At 43.0% G+C, this 27532-nt stretch overlaps 1 long non-coding RNA gene across 2 annotated transcripts; it reads right to left on the bottom strand.

Moving 5' to 3' along the window:
• Positions 1–1498: 1498 nt before the first annotated feature.
• On the bottom strand, positions 1499–21316 carry LOC137372582 (uncharacterized). Of its 2 annotated transcripts, none has more exons than XR_010975448.1 (3): positions 21155–21316; positions 20885–21034; positions 1499–1779 (listed from the first exon to the last, which is right to left on the bottom strand). It is a non-coding gene; the product is annotated as an uncharacterized lncRNA (long non-coding RNA). The 2 variants fall into 2 exon arrangements; XR_010975447.1 differs by lacking the exon at positions 1499–1779 and adding an exon at positions 8135–9054.
• Positions 21317–27532: the final 6216 nt, after the last annotated feature.

The raw sequence follows: 27532 nt of genomic DNA on the forward strand, positions 1-27532 counted from the left end.
CTAAAGCTGTAAAGTTATATATAATTTTACTTTCAATTATTGAGTACTAATTTACTCTCAATAAACTTTCTGGACTTATTAATCAAGTATCCTGTTGTCATTCTGATGAAAGGTCACAGACCTGAAATGTTAACTCTGCTTCTTTCTCCACAGATGCTGCCTGACCTGCTGAGTATTTCCAGCACTTTCTGTTTTTATCCTGTTGCCTTAATGTGTTAAAGTCTTGCCCGAATAGATTGTCTGCAAAGACATTCTCGACTTAAAAAAAACCTTTCAAGTGAGATGCTGTTCATCTGAGAAATAACCTCATGTGGACAATTGATGGGATCTACTGTACCATATTATTTCAGCATAGAAGGTATTTAAAATAATCACAGAACGTGAAACAAAGTGTAAACAAACATAGCTGTCATAAAACAGACGCACTTTTAAAATATCTGTTCATTATATTTTCAAGTGCTACAGAGATCACAGTAAAAAAACATTGGCACAGAAACATGGGTAAAGGCAGGGATGAGAAATTGCCATTTGATCAAAAAAAAAATGGATTCAGTACATGGGCCTACTGTGCAGTATGGTATAAATTTGTATAATATTATTCAAAATATTTAGAGACGCAAGTCCACTTAAATGAAACGTAAAGTACACATAACTGGGACAGAATTCAAACCTGAGGGGAAAATACACTGGTTTTCAACTATGATCAGATAGGGATTCAAAGCACAGACAGGGCACTGCTCACAGGAGTGGGTAATTTTTAACTTGATATGGCTGTGCTGCAAGCAAGATCAGGTCACAGATATATATGAGGGAATTCAATGCTACTCAAGCACTCCACAACATTTTTGGCATCTCATTGTCTCAATGCACTGAACCGTTCATTTGCAGCATTATATCTTTGTCTTTTCATTAATATAAACCGGATTAGTCATGTTTTACTGTGCAATTCACCCTTCAGTGATTTGGGTATCACACAGTTAAAGTCTTCAGCATATCACCCACAGCCCCATCGCATTATACACGTGGAACAGAACTGTGCGTATATGTGTATCACTGTTGAAATGTCACAATTTCCAGGCCTTGTGTGTCCACTATACTTCAATACAAACTCTTTTGCTGGGGAAAGATATAACACTTCCACCAGAGAGCACACTGAATGCTAAAGTTTTAGTATTGGCGGGGAATATATACCCCTACCTCTGTATCGAGTGCACCTAGAGAGTGACCTAATGTCTGGAACGGTAACTGTAGGAGTTGTTCATTGTTAGCTGGGAGATGGAATTGACGTACTCCTAGAGAATGATTTGGCCTGAGCAAAAGTATCATTTTCTCCCATAGTCACAGAGGAACCAAGTGAAGTTAAAGAGACAGAACAATTATAGGAAAAAGTTGCAGTGTCGTAACCCGAGCAGTGGCTAAACAAGTTCCATTGTTGGAGGTAAAATTGGCACTACAGACAGATAGCCAAATATCTGAAACTTTCCTTGGGGATTTAGATAATCCAAATGAGATGTTTAATAAACTTTCTTTAGTCACAGCACAACAAGCTGATCCAGAGTTACATAAAATCGCACAGTCAGCTCTGATAGAAGCTGACGCAAAAGGAGTTCCAGAAGACTATTATGTTGAAGACGGGGTTCTGATGAGGAAATGGAGACCACCTCATAGACCTGCGGATGAAGACTGGATCGTTGTTGGACAGGTAGTGGTACCACTTAAATATCGCTGGGCATTATTAAGATTAGCACATGAAATTCCTATAGCAGGACATATGGGGATCTGGAAGACCAAATCATGCAAAAGTTAACATTATTACTGGCCAGGTTTTACAAAGGATGTGGTGCATTTTTGTAAAACATGCCATACATGCCCGATAGTGAGAAAACCGCAACCTGTGATAAACCCGGCACCTCTAATTCCCATACGAGTTATTGGAGAACCATTTAATAGGGTATTGGTAGACAGTGTAGGACTCTTGCTGAAAACAAAAGTGGGACACCAATATATATTCACTATCATGGATATGGCTACTCGATTCCCAGAGGCCATTCCTTTGAGAACAATTACTGCTAAGGTAGTAGTAGAGAAGTTAATCCAATTCTTTACTGGATATGGATTACCAATTGAAGTTCAATCAGGTCAAGGTTCCAATTTTATGTCTAAGATATTTCAAGAAGTTATGGGTGATTTGGGTATCACACAGTTAAAGTCTTCAGCATATCACCCACAGACACAGGGAGCTTTAGAAAGGTACCATCAAACTCTCAAAACAATGATTAGGGCATATTGTCATCAATATCCCCATAATTGGGATAAAGGATTAGACTTTCTTTTATTTGCCACCAGAGATTCATCGAATGAGTCCACAGGTTTTAGTCCTTTTGAATTAGTTTACAGACATGAGATAAGAGGTCCTCTAAAACTAATCAAAGAAAGGTTTTTTAGAACAGAGGGACAAGTCTTCTGTACTAGATTATGTATCCGTGTTCCAGGAAAGGCTCACGAAAGCTTGCAATGTGGCTCAGGAACACTTTAAATCATCCCAAACCACTATGAAAAAATGGGCAGACAAGCATGCAAAGACCCGAACATTTCAACCAGGGATGAAGTATTAGTATTATTACCTTTACAGGATGAACCATTAAAAGCATGGTTCAGTGTCCACATAAAGTGGTCAAAAGAATTGGGCAGATAAATTATTTGATTGAAACCCCAGATCGCCAGAAAAAGAGTCGACTGTGTCATATCCATATGTTAAAACAATATTTTTGCAGGGAGGAGGATAAGCAAGCACAGGTATGTCAGGTAGTAGGGACAGTTAAGAATGAGAGGGATAGTGAGGATGAGGCAGAAGGAGGCCTAGACAGTTCTCAAATTGAACCTCCTACTATCCATTTAGCTAATACGGAATGCCTAGGAAGATTGGACACCATGTTTTCATATTTAGATGCAGAACAACGAGAAGACCTAACAGCATTTAAAAGAGTCTGTAGGGATAAACCAGGATGTACAACCTTAGCCACACATGATGTGGATGTAGGGGAATCTGTTCCTATAAAACGGTATCCTTTCCTCTTAAGTTCAGAGAAACAGGCACAAGTAAAAGCAGAAATCTAATACACGCTGGAAAACAACTGAATTGAACCTAGTGAAAGCAGCTGGAGCTCACCACTAGTATTAGTGCCTAAACCTGATGGGTCAACCAGACTTTACATAGACTACAGAAAAGTCAATGCAGTAACAAAGGCAGACTCCTACCCAATTCCTTGCTTGGAAGACTGTATTGACAGAGTGAGCAGTGCCATGCTTCTTACAAAGATAGATTTGTTAAAGGGATACTGGCAAGTTCTTTTAACATCCTGAGATAAAGAAATATCAGCTTTTGTCACACTGGACAAGTTTTTCCAGTGTCAAGTGATACCACACAGGTTAATGGGTACTCAAAAAACTTCTCAGAGACTACTGAACCCAGTAGTGGTCAGTGTTCCTAACTGTGCAGTTTACCTTGCTGAGGTGCTGATTTATAGGGACATTTGGAAGGAACACATGAAACAACTGGGAGGCTATGTTTGGAAGATTGCAATTGGCTGATGCGAATAACCTTTGCAGAAAAAAATTAAACCCCAGAATGCCAGAATATTCTGATGGAGTTTACTGTTACAGCTTTATCACCTAAAGATTGTCCATATTTCAGGAAAAACTAATGTTATCGCAGATGCGTTGTCACAAATTTAGCTTTGTTGAGTTATATGAGTAAAGATGGTTTACAAAGCTAAATTGTGTTAACCACAAGTAGAGTGAATGGGGGGCATGGGTGTGAAAATGTGTTTAAAATGTTTTCAACTTTTTTTTACATTGTAATGAAATGCATTCAAAAATGGCATTTTATTTTGCCAAGGGTGGTGTTATGAGGATTTTTTGTATTAGAATTCTGTGTTTTTAAAAAACTGAAAAAAGGATTTCAGTGGACATTGAGACGCCTGCAAATAGCTGAACTTTATGGATGTTTTGAAAGGAAGTTCAACAAAAGCTGAACTGGTAAACAAGGACTGAAAGGCAGATAATTTCAAGAAAAGCAGCAGGCGGTTGACCTCAGAGCTACCCTCTGTTACGACGAGAGAGAATTTATGACTGGGCATGTGATTTATTTATGAAAGGTTTTGGTTTCAATTTTGAACTTTAAAAAGTCAGTGAGTTTGGACAAAAAGCAAGCATTTGAAATTTGATTTTGACCTGCCTGGAGATCAGCAGATGGTCCAGAAAAAGTATTACCTCTTGTAAAGAATCCCTGCATCAAGTGTGGTTCCTGTTACCTCCTGGGTTTAAGAAATCCTGAAGATTGGGAGAAACCTTTTACTTCTATACTGCTGCTGTAAGACCTCAGGAGATCCTTGTTGCTGCACACCTGATAGAAGACCTTATGTAAAGCTTTCTACTGTTGAAGTTCTTTGAACACCTACCCATCACACACTGTTCATCAAGCTCACCTGGAAAGACTTCGAGTGGCATCCAACTATTCAACTTTGGGACACTTCATCAAACCAAAGAACTTCCTTCCAGATCATGAGAATCTAAGTTTTTTAATTCATTTTATTCCTATGAAACAGCTTTAAACCAAAATCCTTTTTTTTCCCGGTTAACCGGTTTTTGGATGTAAGTGCATGTGCATGAGGGCTAGGAAACATAAGGAGTTTTAATATCTCAATTTGTATATATATTTACTCCATTATTGGTTAAAATTTGGTTTTATAATACATAGTTCATTTTGTTGTTGATTAAAGAAACCTGGTTGGTGTGCATTATTCTGGGGACAAATAGAGTCTCTAATTGGCTGTTTCGGTAAGTGGGAAAATTTATTGATATGTTGTGACCTATGGAGAAGTGGGATTGAATTAACAGTGTACTCCTCCCGCCTTGGTCATAGCACTGGAAACAAAATAAAACTGCTCCCATGAACTCCAAAGAAAAAGTAAGGATGGGAGAGAGAAGAATTATTAATTACAAAGGTGGGAATAATTAGAAAGGAAATACAATTTGATATCATCTGAACCCTCCCCTCCCCCAAGGAAATTGCATTCTGGTAATTGCTTTTCCTTTTTCCCAGATCCCATGACTCTGCGTCTTGTAATCCCAGAACCTGCTTCAGCACTCCAAGAATCCCAAATGCTCATAGACCCTGGAAACCTTCTCTCTGTGCATCCAATCTGTGGTATCCCCACTGTCAATGTACTACCAGAACCTGAGACCTCATGAGACTATTGCCTGATTCTGGGGGAGAGAGTATTGTGCTGGGTACTGAAGTGTTGATATTGTTGGCCAGTGTCTCTCTCCCTCTATCTATTTCACTCTCTCCCTCTCTCTGTAATTCTCTATTCTACAATAAAACATTCCAGGTGGCCAGACTTGGAGGAATGGATTTGTAAATATGTTCATCCAATCACAGACAATTTGGAAATGCATACTGATGTGTAACTGTACACTCAGTCATTGTGAGATCACTTAATACCTTGCTGCTTATGTTTAAGTATAAGACATCTAGAAGCTGGTTTCATAATAACACCATTCATTGAGGGATTTGTGGATGCGATCCTGGAGATTTTCAGCTGAGACTAATTTCAGTGGCACTGCATGTTGGCTATTCAAGAAATGTTCAGCAATGTTCAGGAGAAGATCCTTCACATTATGTATTAATTCAGCATGTTGTGGAGGAAAGATTCTTGAACGTCCCTTCATAACAGCATCATTTGCTAAAGTGCTTTTATGCAGTACTTAAGAAACTTAAGGAAGATGGTTGTAGTTACTGGAGTTCCTCAGGGTAATACCCTAAGTTCAACCTTCTTCAGCTGCTGTGTCACTGGACTTCTGTCTTCAGACGTGGGGATGTTCGCTGATGATTGCACAGTGTTCAGTACCATTTGCAGTGCATGCAGCAAGACCTGGACAACATTCAGACTTGGGCTGATAAGTGGCAAGTAGCATTTGTGCCATACAAGTGCCAGGTAATGACCATCTCCAGCAAGAGAGAATCTAGCCATCTCCCGTTGACATTCAACTGTATTACCATCGTTGAATCCCCCACTATCAACATCCAGGGAGTCAGCAATGACCAGAATCTTAACCAGACCAGCCACATAAATACTGTGGCTACAAAAGCAGGTCAGAGGCTGAATATTCTGCAGTGAGTAACCTTTCCACCATCTACAAGGTACAAGTCAAGAGTGTGATGGAATACTCTCCACTTGCCTGGATGAGTTCAACTCCAACAACACTCAAGAAGCTCGACACCATTCAAGACAAAGCAGTCCGCTTGCTCAGCACCTCATCCACCACCTTCAACATTCACTCCCTCCACCACCGGCACACTGTGACTGCAGTGTCTACCATCTACAAGATGCACTGCAGCAACTCACCAAGGCTTCTTTGACAGCACCTTTCAAACACGCGACCTCTACCACTTAGAAGAACAAGGGCAGCTGGTGTATGGGAACGCCACCACCTGCAAGTTCCCCTCCAAGATACACATCAACCTGACTTGGAAATATATCTCCATTCCTTTGTTGTCGCTGGGTCAGAATCCCAGAATGTTCTATTTAACAGCACTGTGGGTGTACCTACAACACATGGACTGCAGTGGTTCAAAAAGGAGGCTCACCACCACTTTCTCCAGGGCAATTAGGGATGGGCAATAAATGTTGGCCTTGTCAGTGCCTCGCACATCCATGCACTGCAGACTCCTGCTCTAAGTTTTGCTTGGGGACCTGTAATAATAGATGAATTTTGCACTGTGAGCAGTAAATAATCTTTGATAGGCCAGAAGATCTTTACTGATTATATCATAGGTTTAGAAGCAACCACCACCATGGATCTCGACAATAATGTCTTCCTTTGATGTGCCCAGAGAAGGAATGTTTGGAAGTTTATAAAGACCCAGATATTCTGATACCTTAGCCTCCTATAGGAGACATCTTCATTATTTACCTGTTGGAGTTTTGAGAGGAAGTGGGTGGGAGGTAAGTAGGAGAAGTGAAGGGGATTGCAGAGATACCCTTATATTATTGAGCAAAGCATATGGTGTTTACTGACCAAAGTCTTATTTGGGCCTGTCCCACCATTGAATTAAATGATGATTGATGTGTATCTCAACATTTTTTACCTCACTTTATCCATGTTCCTTGATACCCTCACCGAATAAAAATCTGCCCGTCTCAATCTTGATCATTTTAATTGTCCCAGCCTGCTGGGGAAAGAGAGTTCCAGATTTCCACGACCCTTTTGTGAAAAAGTGCTTCTTGATTTCACTCCTAAATGGCCTAGTTCTAATTCTAAGATTATGCCCTCTTGTTCTGGATTCTCCACCAGAGAAAATTGTTTCTCTGTATCTACCCTTTCAAATCATTTTATCCTTTTAAACATCTAGATTATGTCATCCCTCAAACTTAAGGCAAGTATCAACACTGCACCCCTCCGAGACCTATATACCTATCCTACGGTGCAGTGCTCAAAAGTGAATACAATACTCCAAATGGAGTCTAAGTTTCCTCTGTGATTTATGTCCCAAAGCTCCCAGAATATAAATCAACTTCCCATTTCATTACTATATATCACATGCAATAACTTGCTGTGTCTCTTTATCTCACAACAGTTTCAAGCTCACTTCAAACAGCCAAATATAATTGTTCTGATGGGTCAGTAGATGATGTGGGTCTGAGTCATAAAGACTAGCAAGATGGCAGTACAATTCCTGGTTTGTGCCAAGCCAGCCATTCTCAGGATGTGCCAAAGTTGGGGTCCCGCAGTTGGCATTAGTGTACAAGGGGCCAAGGTGAGGAAAACTCAGGCAGCATGCCCATCCCTGATTGTTGTTTAGTGATCCTTTCTGCTGGGAAAGTCTGCCATGTGGATGCCAGAAGAGGACAGGATGTTCTGAATGGTTTAATAGCTTACCAATGCTGCTGCTTGGGCTCACACAGAAAGATTGGCCAGCTAGACTGGACATCTGATTGCTGCCAGTGCCTGTGAAACTCTACCCCAAGATGTTGCTGTGCTGTCTGGAGAGGAATGGAGAGAATGCAGAATCGTACAGAAGGAGGCCATTTGTGTCTGTACTGGTTCTTTGAAAGAGCTATCCAATTGGTTCCACTTCCCACAGATGTGCACAGTATAATAATGTCGAAAGCAGAACAGATCTGGAGGTTCACCCCTAATACTAGTATTTTAATAGGTTCACCTGTCATCATGTGGTAACTTTGAGTTATTTGGTAGGTATTTAATTGAAGGTATCAGTTAGTTAGACTTCCACATGTTACCTCATAATTTACTCAAGTTCAGAACTTTTGTGCATTATGGGCCTTTGAAACAAACTCAGTACATTCAGGACCAACGTAATACTCTGCACATGGTGGTTTTAACTCTACCCTCCCAGCAAGAAATAGGCAGATGAACAGTTAAAATCAACTGGGTGACTTACTCATTGATGTCCCACCACCTTCAATTTTAACCTGCTGTTCTGAGGAGGCAGCAAAGGCACCTACATGAAGCCAGTGGGGTCCTTCTCTGCACACCCAGATAAGGTTCTAATGACGCCATTCCATCCCGACTACAATTCTAACTGTGACCTAAGCGAAGAGGCCAGTGTTGTTTCCCCATTAAGTGAAAATGGATCCGGCACCAGTATAGGTCATCTCAGGATTTTGTTTACTTTCCTTGTGGGGCAAGAAGGACAAGGTATTCTTGTCCAGGGCTATTATCCCTGTTTCCCTCCTGTGAGTCCTCCCAAAATCCATCCCCTTCCTCTCACCCTTTCCCACAACCTAACATGTTGGCGAGCCTTCCTTTAGGGCCAGGCTGTGGCCTCCTTTTGCCTGAACTTCCCCATCTGCCAACTGTCCAGCTGCCACATCTTGCTCGTTGAAGTGGATGACCGATGGGTGATGTGCAGGTGAGGTGTTAGAGTTGATTCCTGGTGCAGAACTTCTCCCAGTGGATCACGTATTGGGAATTCAGGAACACAAGTTTATGAAATCCACCCTTATCTCTATTACTTATTATTGAATTCTGAAAAACAATTGTAAAAGAAGTTTGAAAATCAACACACAAGTCACTACTCAACCAATTGTAAAATCATCCTCACTGGCCAGGTCATCACCTGGCAGGGTCATGCAACAAAACTTATGACTGCATTGCAAGACAGAATACTGAGATTATGGAAGAGAAACTCACATACAAAAGCATTTCATAATCGTGGCACGCACCCAAAACTTGCATCCGGATCAAAATTGGGGCAGGATTTTCTTCCTGGGAGCAGGAAACGGATATCAGGACTGTTTCCAGGTCCCGATCCTGCCCGATCCTGCGGGAAACAGCCCTTTAATTGGCCTGTAGATGGGTTTGGCAGCCAATTAGTGGCCCCAGGGGTGAGAACGGAGGTGAGATTGTTAAAGTGTAGGCCCGATTTAAAAAGACTATGGGGAGTGTTGGATAAGTCCCGGAAGGGGAACAGTGGGGTGTGGTAGCCATTGCCCGACAGTGGTGCAGGCCTTAAGGCAAGGGTGGGCACAGAGGGGCATTAACCTGTGATTAGAGGGGAGTGGCAAGGGGAAGGCTATAAAGACAAGATCATTTCTCCAGGGACAGTGCACAGGAGGGGGAGTAACCAGCTGGAATAGATCTCATACACCCAGTCTTTGTAGACGCCTGCTCTGTGCAGCAGAGACTCAGAGGGAGGCAGGGTCAGGTGGTGGCTGGGAAAGCTGGTGTAGATTGACGAGGGGAGCAACAGCAGTCAGCCTTGCCATGGAGGGCTTACCTGTGTCAGAGAGTGTACCAGACGTGCCTCAGTTAAGGAGGTGACCAATGCCCTGTTCAGGATTGCCGGCAATTATGTGCATTACCGGACCGACCCTGACAGTCAGGCTATGAGGGCTATTGGTGTTGGAGCTGGATTTTCCCAGGTGCAGGGTATGATAGATTGTATGCATGTGGCCATCAAGACTCCAATGGAACACCTTCATCAACAGGAAGGGCTTCCATTCCATCAATGTGCAACTGGTGCGATCACTGAAAGCATTTCCTGCAGGTGTGTACCCACTTCTCAGGAAGCAGCCAAGATGCCTACATACATCAACAGTCCCAGGTGCTACAGCTTTTCAGGCCCTCCCGCTTGCCTGCAGGGATGGATTCTCGGGGACAAGGACTATCCATTGAAGTCATGGCCACTGTTCCCATGAGGAACCCTCACACTCCAGCAGAGAAGAGGTACAACACCTACCACAGAGTGCACCCAAGCAACCATTGAACAGGCCATTGGGCGGCTGAAGATGAGATTCTGTTGCCTCAATCGATCCGGTGGAGCCCTGCAGTATGCCCCAGTGAAGGTCTCGCATATTATGATGATCTGCTGTGCTCTGCACAATCTAGCATGTCAGAGGGAGGAGGCCTTGCATGAAGAGGACATGATTGATCGCCATTCCTCATCTGATGAGGAGTATGTGGATAAAACTTGTACCAGAGGCGAAGGCGATTGAGAGATATGCAAGGGAGGCGCAGGACAATCTCATACATACCCAGTTTCTGCCACCATGATGCCCATTTCAAGGGCACTCAATAAAGACTCACCTCACTGAATTCCACGTCTTGCCCCTTTCTTCTTGTACTCCTGCAATCTTGTGACCAGGCTCACCAGGTGCATGTACAAAGCTGAAAAGGTGACCACACACAGCCCGACCTTGCATTGGCAGCCCATTGAGGGGCTAAACAGGAAGGTGGCAACTGACAGCTGGGAAAACATGACAGTCTCAACAATGAAAGTGACCTCGATTTATTTAAATGTTCACAATACCCAACAACAAGACCAAGTTGCACACATCTGTGAAACCGCAAGTGCATCTAGGTGCTCTTCTTTATGTTCTTCCATTGAGCTTCTACGAATTGCTCCCTTGTGCTGGCAGCTGAGGTGGAGGCAGGCTCCTGAACACGCTGCCCCATGGCCTGGGATGACTTTGGAGGGTGTCTTCTGGCTGCCTGAGGAATGGAGGGCCCAGGTGGTTGAAGGTTTCCTGCACAGGTGCAGGAGCTTCCTCAGTTGTCACAGCTACTGGTGCTGGGTCACTGGCAGAGGGGCTGAGGAGCCTCTGTCCACACTCAGAGTGCCCTGAGGGGAGCCCCCAGATGTGGAGGTCAGCCTCTCCTCCTCCCTGCTGACCATAGAAGGGCGAGGATCTGGAGAAGACACGGGGTGCCTTGTTCCTTTCTTGCCTTGCCACTTCTGCATTGAACACATTGTCAAGGTGACTATGTGCAGGTCTGTAGGCATCTCTGGGATCTGGCTCTCCAGGTGTGTCACCAAGCTCTCGATGGAGGAAGCCGTGTGCTCACACATCTGAGACATGGCAGCACCCGTGGCATGGATGGACTCCTCCATTATCCACGCATGACCGCGCATTGCCTCTGGCAGCTCCGCCAGATGTTCCCATACCTCTCCCTGCAACTGCAGCATGTTCTGTGCTGCCGACGTTAGAGGCTTGTTATCAGCTGGGGGCTCAGCATGGGCCAGGCCTCCCACAGTCCTCTGACTGTCAGTGGCCTCGCTCGTCACAGCCTCTGTCAGCTGCTTGGACATGTATGTGCTGCTCAGACCCACTTGTGACCCTGCATCTAAACCTGAGCACATACTCACCAATGTGAGAGTATCTGTGCTGGTAGAGGGTGCAGGCAGCGGTGTGTCGGTGCACCTCTGAGGATTCTTCCTCCTTGTCCTCAGAGGATGACGGGATTCCAGCGGCACCAGCAGACGATCTTCTCTCCAAGATGCCACCACCTGAATGGGAGAACACAAACATTTAGAGGTTCTACTACATGGATCTGCCCAAGCCAACCATGGGTGTTGTGATTCTCTAGGAGGGCAGTGGTGGGCACATGAACACAATGCCTCCTCATTCTCTTGGGTGGACACTCCAGTCTCTCTGTCTGCTGTGGAACAGCCACCCTGGGTGCCCACTAGTTCAGTACTCTGATGTCCAGGATCCCACCTCCAGTCTTTGCCCTTTCTCTAGTGTTCTGGGCCATTTTCTCCTTCGAACAGAAAGAGGGACACTGTTAGTCTTTCCAGGGAGACCAGCAGGACACTTGTTCTGGTGGCAGGCCTTTGGCCCCTGATGGGGGATCCCGAATGTCCCCTCTTCACGTCAGCTCGCAAGTGACGTATGGCGGGCAAGCTAGGACAGAAGGCCAGCTGTCATGGAGATGCAGCCAATGCAACAGACATGATTTACTGTTGCCTCAGTCCCTTGCCACTCCCTTGCCACTCCCTTTGCAGCTGCTCTCTGATCATGTCACGCTCCCTCCCATGTAATCACCTGCAAGCCCCAAAGATGAGATGGGTATGGAGAACTCGTCTTGGCAGAGTGAAGGAGGCCATTGACCCTCTTGCACCAGTTTCAGAGAATGACCCCACAGCTGCTGACCTCCTCCATGATCTCCGTCCAGGCTTGCTTGGTCAGGCTGTCCCTTGGGAAGAGGAGCTCCCACCTTTCCTTTACAGCCTGGAGGAGAATCTGCCGGAAGTCATCGCTGAAACATGGGGCCACCCATTGTCTTCTACCTGTCCCTCTTGGCTTCCAGGCAGCTCCTGGCCACATGAAGCCTTGGTTAACAGCACAGGGATTCCAACCAGGGAGGGGCCAACAGCACAGCAGCACAGGAACTCTACAGGGTCTCCAACCAGGGGTGGGGGGTGGGGGGGGTGGTGGTTAGCAGCACAGGAACTTCAGCCAGGGGTGTTAGCAGCATAGCAGCACAAAGGCAAAGCAGAAGCAAAGACACTCAGTGTATCAGCAGTTTAAGGAGGGCCAGTAGCATTTTAAATATGGTGCCAGCACCTGTGTATGTCTCTGCTGATGACGCCATTGGCGTTTTGCTGCCTGCCCCCCTACTCCAGTGGGATGGGCCATGTGCCTCCTGCATTCATATAGGCCGATCACCAGGTGATCACCATCGGGACCTGCAATGGGCTGATCAAATGCAGTTCTTAGAAACTGTCAGTTTCTGATTTGCAGAAGTTGCTGGCCGCTTGGATGTATAGCAGTTGAACTTTGCACCTGGCCATGGGAGCGAGTTTCAGAGCAAACTCTTTCGAACAATTAGCAGAATTATTTAACACATCAAAATAGCTTAAAACTAACAAAAGAGGAACTTGTTTGAAAAATTCTTTTTTGGACTGACTGCTCCTCTGTGGAGGTTTGCTAGTCACAAGATGGAAATATTCCCATGTTAAGATGAAGTAGATAATTAAGTCAATGTTAGATACAGCATTCAGCATCAAATCTGGGTGGAAAGATCCATGAGAATCCATTTTAACACATCAATAAGGCAACCAACAGCAACCAAACATTCTGAAGAAGAGTCAGCACAAGGCAGGTGCTGCAAGTACCTGTACTACTCCAAACAGAGAGACAGCTTTATATTATGGTAAAAGAGGAGTTCTCTGAACTAAATGTAACAATCAATTACAGGCAATTTCTGAGTGTCAGGTGACACATGCTATCTCTGTTCTAGCTTCACAGCTTGTGCTAGTGGTTTCAGCAATATGTGAAAGTCCCACTGACAGATAATCACACCTTCAATACTACTGAATAACTCAAAGTTGCTCCTTCCAGTCCACAAGCGTGACCCCGAGCTTCCAGTTGCCTATCATTTGAATTCTCCTCCTTGCTCTCATGCTGACCTCTCTGTCTTCCGCCTCCTGCAGTGTCCCATTGAAGCTCAATGCAAGCTCGAGGAACAGCACCTCATCTTTCAATTAAGCATTTTACAGCCTTCTGGACTCAACATTGAGTTCAACAATTTTAAACTATAATTTCTGCCCCCCGTATGTTTCCTTTCTCTTTGCAGGTTTCAGTTTTAACTTTTTTCTCATGTTTTTGCTTTCAGACAGCAGTTGTTCATCATTCTGCCAGTTGCACCTCCTCTAGACACATCTTTTGTTTCTTTACTGATCCCATTAGCCCTCCCTTTACCAGTCCCATTACCACTCCCTTTATCTGTCCCATTACCCCTCTCTTTACCTGTCCCACTGCGACTCTCTTTGGTCTTGGACCACCAACCCTTTAGTCATTTAATCTCTCCTGTCTTCCACCCTATCATATACCTCCCCTTTGTTCTTTTTCCCATCCTCACCCCTTTCATTTGCTCAATACCTATTACATTTTTAACTTTTCTCAGTACTGATGAAAAACCATTGGCCTGAAATGGTAATTCTGCTTTTCTCTTCACAGATGCTGCCTGAACTGCTGAGTATTGCCAGCATTTTCTGTTTTCAATTCAAAGTTACTGTATGATGTCAGCAAAAAAGAATCCTATGTCAATTATTTGAAGAAGATAGCAGTTCAGCAGCCTTGACCTGCTGTCTATGCTCTTCATGGAAAGATATGTAGCACTGATTCTCTACACCAAGTTATATAGCACCCTTCCAATGCATCTCACCTCCAGTCTGTTGTCTAGGGATTTTCATAGCATTCCACAGGACAGGAAAACCTTCAGCCTGCCTCAAAGCCCTGATAACATTGATGTTTGCAATTACTCTGTGAAGATACTACAAACTGTCCTGGCACAGGGAAACGGCAAGGGTACAAAAATAAAAGAACAAGAAGCTGGCATCTCATCAAGCATCCAAGAATGAAGTCGGAGTGGGTTATGCTGCTGCCAAACCTAATGACCTTGTACGTTGTCCCTCATCTGATCATCGTTGTTGACCAACTCACTCCTGCTCTTGTTAACATACATAAAAGTCAGAGAATCACTGCAGATGTCTTCTTTGGACAGTTATTCAATCATTTAGTGATGTCAGATACTCTTATGGAAGCTTGCTTCAATGCTTGATTAGTGCTTCCGCTGATGGCTCAATCTGCTAGCATGCATTTTGTACCCCTGCAGAAATTGAATTTTATCCCTAGTATTTTCCTGTAAAGGACATTCCTGTTCTAATTAACATTTGAAACAAGCTGCTACATCACTTTTGGGCACAAGTTTTTTAAATAAAGAACGATCTGCATTTATTTTTGCAAATTGTAGTTATTTACTTAGCAAATCCTGATTCTCTGTTTGATACTCTGCAGAACGAGCCATTAAGTGGGACCCAGTGTTCCTTTTTACAGAAGCAGTGAGGCATCCGCTGTATCTGCCTTCAATAAGAAGCTGATGGCTTTCAGGTCTCCCAGATTGGCTCAATAGTTAGTAAATTGAGACTTAAGTGTGAAAATTGGGAAGAGTGGAGGAGGAAGTTCTCAAGCAACAAGTCCAATATTCAATCAATTTAGCCTACCTGATCCAGCACACTGATGAGATTACCAACTTCACAACATATCTCATGGAATAGTGGGCTACGGCAATACCATCTGAACAACTACAACAACTTGCAGTTATATAGTGCCTTTAATGTAATATAACATCCCAAAAAGTTTCACACAACTGTAAAGGAATATTAGGATGTGTGATCAAAAACTTGGTCAAAGGGCTAGCTTTTAAGGAGCATTTGGGATTTGAAAACAGGGATGAGAGCTTTAAAATCAAGGTGATGCGGTAACGAGAGTCAATGTAGGTTAGTGAGCACCCCTCAGACAGTAAAGGTGGACCCCCTTCCACTCTTCAACCCTCCCTGATGGCATCGGCGGCAGTCTGGAATAACTTTCAGAAACTCCTGTGTTGATTCTGAGGAAAAGTATCCGCTGCCAAAGTTTCACTTCAGGCCAGTTTCTATATATCCTGGAAGCATCAACTCAATTTTTCCACATTATGATGGTATCGATGTTATCATGGTAAATTAAATGATTTCTAAATTTTGTAACTAAAGTCAGTATTAAGCATTTGAAAGTTACGGATTGCAAACTGCTTCAACAATATGCCTTAACATTCACCAAGAAAAGAGCAGGCCTTCATATACCAGTGAGAAGTTTTCAATTTCCACTCCAGCTGTCTTCCTTCCTTTTTTAACAATTCAGTTTATCTGTTCTGTGGACCTACGCCTATTAAGATTGAAAATACCCAAAATCATTTTCTTTGGGACCTTTATAAAAGTTACATAGTGATGACTTTCATTAGTCTGACGAAGATTCAATCCCAGGTCCCAAAGGTGTAAGGATTTTGTTCTAATATTGCAGTGGTGATCTATTCCAAAACTGGATATTTGCATGAAAACCTCAGGTGACGTATCAATGAGCTAGCTCATCAAGTCACCATGTGAAAACTTCAAGTCCCTCGATGGTTGTATGACAATTAAACTGTAACAATTGAACAGCCCACAACAAAAAAGAAAGCACAATTCTTGCTATCCATTAGAGTAGAAAGTCTTTACCAAAATCAAGGAGATGGTTTCCAGATCCTATTAAATTTAGCCCAAAATACCCAGTCATTTTACTAGATTTCAGCCTGAATCAGTAACATCTATAACTGGCTGCATCTAAACTTGTTGTCAATTTGTTATTTTTCTTGAAGAATCGAATAACAAGCATTTCAATGAACTCTTCACAGGAATTCACTGGTTAGTTGAAGAAAGTAGTAAATTAGAACTTCTACCAATATTATCTATGAAACGAACAAGGACACAGGATTGGCAGATGTTGCTTTTGTCACACGTCTGTCTTTTCTGCTTGAAATCTCAAGTTTCAGGGATCAGATGAGACTACACCTCATTTGTTTGACTGTGCTATGGTTTTCGAAACAGAGTTAAGACTATTAAATGGTGGGGGGGGGTGGGGGGCAGTGGGGGGAGGATGCGGGGCGACGGTGCTTCAAGAACTTTCATAGCTTGAAGGAGGTTTCTTACTATTAAACCTGAAACATGCAGGAGCAGGTCACAGCTGACAAGTTTATATCAAGACTTGCCAACTTCAATCAGTGCTGCATTTAATAAGGTAATCTTCATTTTAAAGTTGACTTAACTGTTGAAATCAATGCAGGGCACAAATCCATTAGTCACCCGAGTGTAAAGTCCCTTCATCTAACTGGGTCATGTGCAAAGTAAAGTCAGCAAATATTAGGAGGTGCTTCTGCAGCTTTAATACATATTAATAGTTCATCTCACTGTAGCCATTTTGGCTTTGCCAGCAAGTAGACGGGCAGAATGAAATGCACAGCTTCTGGGTTGTGCTATTTCTTTCTGTGAACCTGGAGCAAAGGGCTTGGAGCCCTTCCAAGACCCTATGTTGTTTGGGTGCTCAATGAATGAGGAGCAGTTTAGTTTAGAGATACAGCACTGAAACAGGCCCTTCGGCCCACCGAGTCTGTGCCGACCATCAACCACCCATTTATACTAACCCTACACTAATCCCATATTCCTACCAAACATCCCCACCTGTCCCTATATATTTCCCTACCACCTACCTATACTAGGGGCAATTTATAATGGCCAATTAACCTATCAACCTGCAAGTCTTTGGCATGTGGGAGGAAACCGGAGCACCCGGAGGAAACCCACGCAGACACAGGGAGAACTTGCAAACTCCGCACAGACAGTACCCAGAATCGAACCCGGGTCGCTGGAGCTGTGAGGCTGCGGTGCCAACCACTGCGCCACTGTGCCGCCCCAGTGCTTCAAAAATCTGTGGGAATTCATTGTGGACTAATTATCATTAATATAATATTTTATGGGTCTAATGAAGACAGCACATTCATATTGCGTGGCCTTGAGAACGCTTTACGTTTCTTGCATGGCATAGGCAGTTGAGCATTACTTTCTGGACCCTACCTTTCCAAATTATATTCCCAACAAAAATATGTTACTTCCCATCTCTTGGCCAGTTTATGTTCCATTTCTAAGGTTTATCCTGAATTCCCATATTTTTGAGTATAATTAGTAGACTTTCATATGGAACTTTGCCAAAAGCCTTTTGGAAGTCAAGGTACACCACATTTTGACAGACAGGATAGGATGAGGCAAAATAGACTTAATGGCACAGTTCTAAAGAGCATGTAGGAACAGAGGGACCTGGGGGTGCATGTGCATCGATCTTTGAAGATGGCAGGACATATTGAGAGTGTAATTAGCAAAGCATATGGGATCTTGGGCTTCATGAATAGAGGCATTGAGTACAAAAGCAGGGAAGTTATGCTGAACCTTTATAAAATGCTGGTTAGGCCACAACTAGAGTATTGCATTCAGTTCTGGTCACCACACTTTAGGATGGATGTGAGGGTCTTTGAGAGGGTGCAGAGGAGATTTACCAGAATGGTTCCAGGGATGGGAGATTTTAGTTATAAGGTGAGGTTGGAAAAGCTGGGGTTGTTCTCCCTGGAGCAAATGAGATTGAGGGGAGATTTTATAGAGGTGTACAAGATTATGACAGGCTTAGAAAGGTAGACAAGGAAAAACTGTCCCTATTAACTGTTAGTACAATGACTAGGGGACACAGCTTGAAGGTTTTGGACAAGAGAGGAAATGTGAGAAAGAACATTTTTATACAGGGAGTGGCAATGACCTGGAACTCGCTGCCCACGAGGATGGTGGAAGCGGAGACAATCAATGATTTCAAAAGGAAATTGGATGGGCACTTGAAGGAAATAACCTATAGGGCTATGGGGATTGAGTGGGGGACTGGGACTGACTGGATTGCTCTGCAAAGAGCTGGCATGGACTCGATGGGCCAAATGGCCTCCTTCAGTGTCGTAAATCACACTGTGACACTATGACACCGTAGGGCTTACTACTGTACTCTTGCGTTGAAGAGTTTGATCAAGTAGGATCTTCCCATAATGACTGCTGTTATTGTTGTACAGATGGTCTTCAAGTTTAGTCCTGAGAATCGGTTCCATCATTTTACATGGAGTGGGAGTGAGACATTGGATAGTGGAGAAAAATAACACATTGTCATTCCCCCTCTCAGTAACGATAGCATGCCTGTAATAGAGGGGATGTGAGTTAATGTGCTTTAAAAATGACAACATAGTCAAGGAAGTGAAAGAGAATTGTTCTCCTATGTGCCTCAAACAATGTTACAACACAGGCCTAACCCTGTCAGTTCATTAATTCTTAGTGTCAGAATTGCCAAATAGGCAAAAGAGATTTCCTGACAATGATTCCTGTGATTATGCAGTATCAAAATTCAGAAAATGCAAGAGGCAGATGTGTAACAGTAAAGATGTGTGTCAGCCATGGCACTATGGCCTCTGAAACAGAAGGTTGTGGGTTTAAATCCCACTCCAGAGACTTGAGCACAAAAATCAAGGCTGACACTACAGTGCAATACTGAAGGAGAGCTGCACTGCCAGAGGCGCCGTCATATAGATGGGATATTAAACTGAGGCATCATCTACCGTCACAGGTGAGTGTAAAATTCCCTGTGACACTATTCAAAAAGGAGGTTCTCCCTGGTGTCCTGGTCAATATTTGTCCCTCAACCAACATTACCGACATTGGATTAAGAACAAACAAAGAACAAAGAACAAAGAAAATTACAGCACAGGAACAGTGGCGCAGTGGTTAGCACTGCAGCCTCACAGCTCCAGGGACCCGGTTTCGATTCTGGGTACTGCCTGTGTGGAGTTTGCAAGTTCTCCCTGTGTCTGCGTGGGTTTTCTCCGGGTGCTCCGGTTTCCTCCCACAAGCCAAAAGACTTGCAGGTTGATAGGTAAATTGGCCACTATAAATTGTCACTAGTATAGGTAGGTGGTAGGGAAATATAGGGACAGGTGGGGATGTTTGGTAGGAATATGGGATTAGTGTAGGATTAGTATAAATGGGTGGTTGATGGTCGGCACAGACTCGGTGGGCCGAAGGGCCTGTTTCAGTGCTGTATCTCTAATCTAATCAGACCCTTCGGCCCTCCAAGCCTGCGCCGATCCAGATCCTCTATCTAAACATGTCGCCTATTTTCTAAGGGTCTGTATCTCTTTGCTTCCTGCCCATTCATGTATCTGTCTAGATACATCTTAAAAGACGCTATCGTGCCCGCGTCTACCACCTCCGCTGGCAACGCGTTCCAGGCACCCACCACCCTCTGCATAAAGAACTTTCCACGCATATCCGCCCTAAACCTTTCCCCTCTCACTATGAAATCGTGACCCCTAGTAATTGAATCCCCCACTCTGGGAAAAAGCTTCTTGCTATCCACCCTGTCTATACCTCTCATGATTTTGTACACCTCAATCAGGTCCCCCCTCAACCTTCGTCTTTCTAATGAAAATAATCCTAATCTACTCAACCTCTCTTCATAGCTAGCGCCCTCCATACCAGGCAACATCCTGGTGAACCTTCTCTGCACCCTCTCCAAAGCATCTACATCCTTTTGGTAATGTGGTGACCAGAATTGCAGATTATCTCACTGCTGTTTGTTGGACCTTGCTGCGTGCAAATTGGCTACACTTCAAAAGTACTTCAATGGCTAAAGCACTTCGGGATGTTTTGAGGCCATGAACGACACTATATAAATGCAAGTCTTTCTTATCTTTTTCTTTAAAGAGACCTGGACAAGCTGGTACACCAGTGAGCCTGCCCAAAGCAAGGTACAAAACCTCACTTAGGAGTGGGTGTGTTCTTCAAACAAACTCAATTCTGATAGCTGCAACATAGCTGCTTGATGTGTTCTGTTTCTTCCACATACTGTGCTGTATTTATTGTAATATATACTTACTTGTTACATGTTGCTGTCATTTTGGACATTGTTGCAGAGTCCCTACTTTAAATTCCAGCCATTTTGAAGCCTTTTATTAGCCACAGTTCCACTTCCACAATCAGGCAACTGATGATTCATGCAGAGTGCTGGGATTGCATTTTCTCACTGATGAGTTAAGATTAATCGTGTCTCTCTACCTCAGTGGTTCTCTGCCTGGGATCCGTGGACCCCGAGGGATCAATAAAGACTTTCCAGGGGTCATAAAATAATGTGAAAGTACTTACTGAGCAAGGCCAGCCTTACGTGTGGGTGATTGCCCAGGGTGCTGTGGTCAAGAGTAAGCTTATGAGTAGCAGTTGGAGGCAGGCTTGATGCGAACCGGGAGGCAGGAGCGGACTGCAGTCGCCACATGTTCAGTGCAGAGGTGGCAGCATCTGTTGATTCATAATACACAACACATTCCAGAAACATTAGAAACAGGAGTAGGCAATTCAACCCATCAGAACTGCTCTGCTTCGGTTGTACAACACCTGGTTGTGATAGAAAAGATTCACCTGTGTGCTTCATCACACATTTTCACTGAAGTTCTGCATGTTAGTAACAAGCAAAATTGATTGACTGATCCTTCATCTTGGTCCAAGACACCTCTATATGCATATCAATTCAGAACTTGCAGTGTTACTCCTTCCACCTCCTCTTATCTATCCTGCGGCATAGAAGCTTTACTCTACATTACACACCCACGTGTGCTATGGAATCAGGCTTATGAAGGAATTTATTAAGTCCAAAGTCCGAATAAGTTACTGGAAAGTACTGTATGTACAGCTAGATACACAACCTGCATGTAACATATAAGGAGAAAAATAGTACTCATGATCTGGAACAACTCAGCTGGGTCAGGCAATCAAGATGGAATGACCCATATGCCTAAAGTTTCAGCACGCAATGAAGTTCGCCATATTTATAACCCTCGGTCAACAACTCCTGACAGACTTTCCATTCATGCCAGTGAGTTACATGAGTCCCGACTTATCCATCGCCATATTTGTTACATTCTATTCCCAGCATGTTCAGAAGCTCAACACTTCTTTCTCACTACTTTTCATTTTTCCTAAACTCCTGTTAATTAGGTTAGTTTTCATAGTATTAAAAGCATACATTATATTCTAAACTCAATCTAATCTAGGCTGATGCTCCAGTGCAGTACTGAGGGGGTGCTGCACTGTTGAAAGTGCCCTCTTTCACGAGAGACGTTCAATCAAGACCACACCTGTCCTTTCAGGTGGATGTTAAAGGATCCCATGACACTATTTTGAAGAAGAGCAGGGAGTTCTCCCTGGTGTCCTGGCCAATATTTATCTCTCTATCAACATCAGTAAAACAGATGATCTGGTCATTATCAGATCACTGTTTTTGGGACCTTGCTGTGTGTTAACTGATTGCCTACATTGGTTTCCTAGATTACAACGGTGATTACACTTCAGAAGGTACTTCATTGGCTGTAATGTACTGAGGTTGTGAAAGGCACTACACAAATGAAAGTCTTTCCATTTTTAAATAATCTATTCTATTATTCATTCCTGGATTAGTCTAAAGTGTAATTAACCATAAACTATTTTTTCTGCATTCACTTCTGCTTACCTCAATCTGACTATCTGGTTTGCTAAAGGACGTTCCCTCTCCTATCAGCAGATATACGTGCGTTGCTACATGGCTGAATGCATGCTAACTATCCCATCAAAATTTGTGTGCCACTTAAGTTATCACAAAATATAACCTAATATAAAAAAATAAGCAATGTAGTATAAAATGTAAAGTGTAAAACATTATGCATGGAAAATTCCAAACAGTACTCTACAAAACCGGATAGAAATTATGAACTGGCATTAATACAATCTGAGTGCAAGTTGTGATCAGCCGGCTGTTACTTTTTTGGCAATAAGTTAGCAGGAAAATGATTTCCAGGCATAAGTTTGCCTCCATATTTCTACAGATGTCAAATTGCAAAAACAAAGTGATATTACTCAACAGTTTCAAGCAGTTTTATTAGTTCCCAAAAAATCTGGATTTTTTTAGATGGGGAGCTAATGCAACAGTTATAAATAGAACTTTGTTACATGAAGATGAAAACATCCAACAGGACAATCGGTCTTTACTAACATTGATACATTTATAGATGAACATTAAATCTTTTGTTTTGAATTCCAGTCAAAATGAAACAAAGAGGAATCAGACCAGCGCCCGCTGGTGGATTCATTTCCCCCACTCCTGTCAGTTAGATTGAACCTGAGCAGAAGGTACTGCAGTTATACTGTACATTTTTTGAGTACATATTTGTTAATGTAAAGCAGGGTGCCCAATATGTCCTCAAACTAACATTTTTGCTAACATTAGCAAGTGGAAGTAAATACATTGCATTTTTTCAATTTACTGAGATGTTTGTGTAGTGTAACAGGCTATTAAACTGCAGCTTACAAGCTACTGTTAAGGAACTTAAAGGGGAAAAGTTGTAGGCACATGACAGGAAAGTATATCACACTATTCCACTCACTCAACAACAGCTTGTATTTATCGAGTGCCTTTAACATAGTAAAATGTCCCAAGACATATCACAAGGAAGTTATAAAACAAAATTTGATACTGAAACAAAAGGAGATATTAGGACAGATGACAAAAATCTGGTCATCAATCTAAATGGTACACTGTCATTTCAATGAGCAACATCAATGCTAGTAGCAGATTAACGTGCTGTTGAAGTGAGATGATGTGTGTGGTAGTCCATTGCAATGTTACCATTACAAAATAATATTGATTTCACAATTCTACATATTGAGAAATTGTGCACCCCCATGATTTTCCTTCCATTCATTTTAATGGGCAGGACATCTTGAGCTGGAATGTGCTATTTCCTGATACTCATTCACTCATTCAGGATATGGGGCACCCTTCGCCCTTGAGTGAGTGGAATAGGATGGGCTTGTGGTGCATATCGGGATATCAGGAAGCACTTAACCATAACATGTTATTGTCGCCTCTAGACTTGACTATTCCGGTACTTTCTTGGTAGGCCTTTCAAATTCCACCCTCTGTAAACTTGAATTTATCCGAAACTCTGCTGCTCATCACCTAACTTGCACCAGGCCCTGTTCATCTATCACCCCATGTGCTCACTGTCATACATTGGCTCTTAGTTATGCAACACTTCCATTTTTAAATTTTCATCCTTATTTTCAAATGCCTCCATGGCCTTGCACCCTCACCCTTCTCTCTGCAACCATATCTAGCCTTACAATACTCTGAGATATCTGCACTCCTTCAATTCTTTCCTGTGCACATCCCCAATTTTACTCACACCAACATTGGCAGCATACCTTCACCTGCCTATTCCTAAGCTCTGGAATTCTTCCCCTAAATCTCCCTTCTCCTTTAAAACCCTCCTAAAACCAAGTGTTATTAATTTGGGTTTGTTACACCAAGACAAAAAAAGTCAACAGGAAATCAATCTTTCTTAACATTAATACATTTATAGATCAGTGTTATCCAATAGGATTTTGATGCTTGCCAAACTGGTGGCGATCATGGAGAAACAATATAAAATAAAGGGTGCCACTCTCAAGGGGGTGCAAGAGCAGAGCGATGTGGGTGTATATGTGCAAAAGTGATTGAAGGTGACAGGACAGGTTGAGAGATCGGTTAATAAAGCATACAGTATCCTGGGCTTTAATGATTGGGGCATAGAGTACATGGGCAAGGAGGTTATTTTGAACTTGTATAGGCACTAGTTCGGCCTCAGCTGGAGTATTGCATCCAGTTCTGGGCACCACACTTTAGGAAGATATGAGGGCGTTGGAGAGAGTGAAGACAAGATTCAAGAGAATGGTTCCAGGGTTGAGGAACTTCAGTTATGAAGATAGTTTAGGGAAGTTAGGACTGTTTTCCTTAGAGAAAAGAACGTTGAGAGGATATTTGATAGGAACATAGGAACAGGAGTAGGCCATTCAGCCCCTCGATTCTGCTCCACCATTCAAACAGACCATGGCTGATCATCTACCTCAATGCCACTTTCCCGCGTTATCCCCATATCCGTTGATGTCAGTTGTCTCCAGAAATCTATCGATTTCTGTCCTGAACATGCTCAGTGATTGAGCTTCCACAGCCCTCTGGGGTAGAGAATTCCAAAGATTCACCATCCTCTGAGTGAAGAAAGTGCTCCTCATTTCAGTCTTAAATGGCTTACCCCTTATTCTGAGAATATGTCCCCTGGTCCTAGACTCACCAGCCAGAGGAACATCCTATTTACATCCACCCTGTCAAGCCCTGTAAGAATTTGGTAAGTTTCACGAAGATCATCTTTCATTCTTTGAAACTCTAGAAATACAAGCCCAATTTCCTCAATCTCTCCTCATAGGACAATCCCGTCATCTCGGGGATTAGTCTAGTGAACCTCCAATGCACTCTCTCTATGGCAAGTATATCCTTCCATAGATAAGGAGACCAAAACTGTACACATTACTCCAGGTTCAGTCTCACCAAGGCTTCACTCTTGTACTCAAATCCCCTTGCAATGAAGGCCAACATACCATTTGCCTTTCTAATTGCTTGCTACACCTGTATGTTAGCTTTTAGTGACTCATGAACAAGAACACCAAGGCCCCTTTGGACATCAACATTTCCCAACCTCTCACCATTTAAGAAATACTCTTCCTTTCTGTTTTTTCTACCAAAGTGGATAACTTCACACTTATTCTCATTAAATTCCATCTGCCATATCCTTGCCCATTCACTTAGCCTGTCCAAGTCCACTTGAAGCCTCCTTGCATCTTCCTCACAACTTGCATTCCCACTTAGTTTTGTGTCATCAGACATTTTGGAAATATTACATTTGGTCCCCACATCCAAATCATTTATATAGATTGTGAACAGCTGTGGCCCAAGCACTGATCCTTGTGGTAAACCATTTGTAACAGCCTGCCATCCTGAGAATAACCCATTTATTCCTACTCCCTGCTTTCTGTCTCTTAACCAATTCCCAATCCACACTGGTATATTTCCCTCAATCCTATGTGCTCTAATTGTGTTTACGAACTGATAGAGGTATTCAAAATAATGAGGGATCTGGACAGAGTAGATAGGGAGAAACTGTTCCCACTGCTGAAAGGATCGAGAACAAGAGGGCACAGATTTAATGTAATTGGTAAAAGAAACAAAAGTGACATGAGGAAAAACTTTTTCACGCAGAGTGGCTAAGGTCTGGAATGCACTCCTGAGAGTGTGATGGAGGCAGCTTCAACTGAAGCATTCAAAAGAGAATTAGACGGTTATATGAAAAGGAAGAAGATGGGGGAATGGCACTAAGTGAACTGCTCGTTCAGAAAGCTGGTGCAGACACGATGGGCTGAATGGCCTCCTTATGTGCAGTAATAATTCTGTAATTCTGTGAGGTCACCATTTTTGCCACATGATACAAAATATATGCAATATTAATAAAACAAATGTGCAATCTTTTGAAAATAGGTTTTTTTGTTTTATACTGTCAGTAAGCAAGACCGATACACAGTAAAACATTGTAACTTTAGGAGTTTACAATGATACACCTTTAAAAATACAGTAACTATAATTTATCCAGAAAAAGGCATCAGCAGTAGTATGTACTGACAAAATAAACATAGGATAATAGTCAGAGAGTGTATTTATTATTGCAAATTTAAATGTTCAGTGTGACACTTCACAACCTTTTTCTTTCACCAAAGTCCTGAAGTTGGGCAGAAACCTTTCACAGACTGAGCATCTCAACTCCTCCTCCAGATTCGCCGCCAGTATCTGCGATCGATACTTCGACTTCATGAAAGTTACTGCAGATAAAGTGGATTCACAGAGCTACGTTGAGTCGAACATTGAAAACAGCTTTGAAATGCCTGAGTGGAGAGTCATGAACTCATCTTCCTTCAAAATCCAACTCCACAGCATCAAGATAGATTCAGCTTTTGGCTGACGACAGAGAGAAAAGAATATGTACTGAAATGTTGCAAATGGAACTGACACAGTTGAGGGCCTCGTCAACCAAGCTAGAGGCGAGTCCTTGGGTGAGAAAAAAGGAAGACATATTGAAAGGTGGCAACATCAGAATGGATGTGACAGAAATGGAGAAGCTGGAAGAATAGTGTAGTTGAGGTAGCTGGGGGAGTCAGTGGGCTTATAGTGAACATTGGTTGATAGTCTATACCCAGAAATGGAGACAGAGAAGTCAAGGAAGAGAAGGGAAGAGTCAGAGATGGACCATATGCAGGTGAGGGAAGTTAGAAATTGAAAGCCAAGTTGTTGAAATTTTCCAGTTCTGAGCGAGAGCAGGAAATGGCACTGATGCAGTCGACAATGTACTGGAAAAAGAAGTGAGGGAGAGGACTTGAGTAGAACTGGAACAAAGAATGTTCTGCATATCCTATAAAAAGGCAGGCAAAGCTAGGATTCATACCGGTTCCCATAGCAACACCTCTGGAATGTTGAGCTGAAGTAAGTCAGTGTAAAACCAAGAGTGAATGTCATAGAGGAGGTATGAAGTAATGGCCTTTTTGCTGAACTTAAAAGCATTTGAGCTTAAAAACCATTGTAACGAAGTTAGGGAAAACCCATGGGTTTAACTGCCCTGCAATCGAACTCAGCAACTGTAACATGAAGTCTCCCAGAGCCTTTGCACCCATGTGTGGATTGCCTCTGAGTATCATCCCCTCCAATAAAATCTATAAACAAAGGCTGAATATTAATGTGGGCTTCGGGACTCCAACATTGGGGCGAAAAGTGGGTCCCGAGACTACGCTTGCCAGGAGCGGGACTGGCTTGGCGATTTTACTGCGGGTGGCCTCCTAAATGGCTGCCTATGGGCCCGCCATCTAATTAAGGACAGTGGACAGGCTCTCGATGCTGCTGGCCGCACT

Source organism: Heterodontus francisci, chromosome 8 (genome assembly GCF_036365525.1).
Source record: "Heterodontus francisci isolate sHetFra1 chromosome 8, sHetFra1.hap1, whole genome shotgun sequence".
NCBI lineage: Eukaryota > Metazoa > Chordata > Chondrichthyes > Heterodontiformes > Heterodontidae > Heterodontus > Heterodontus francisci.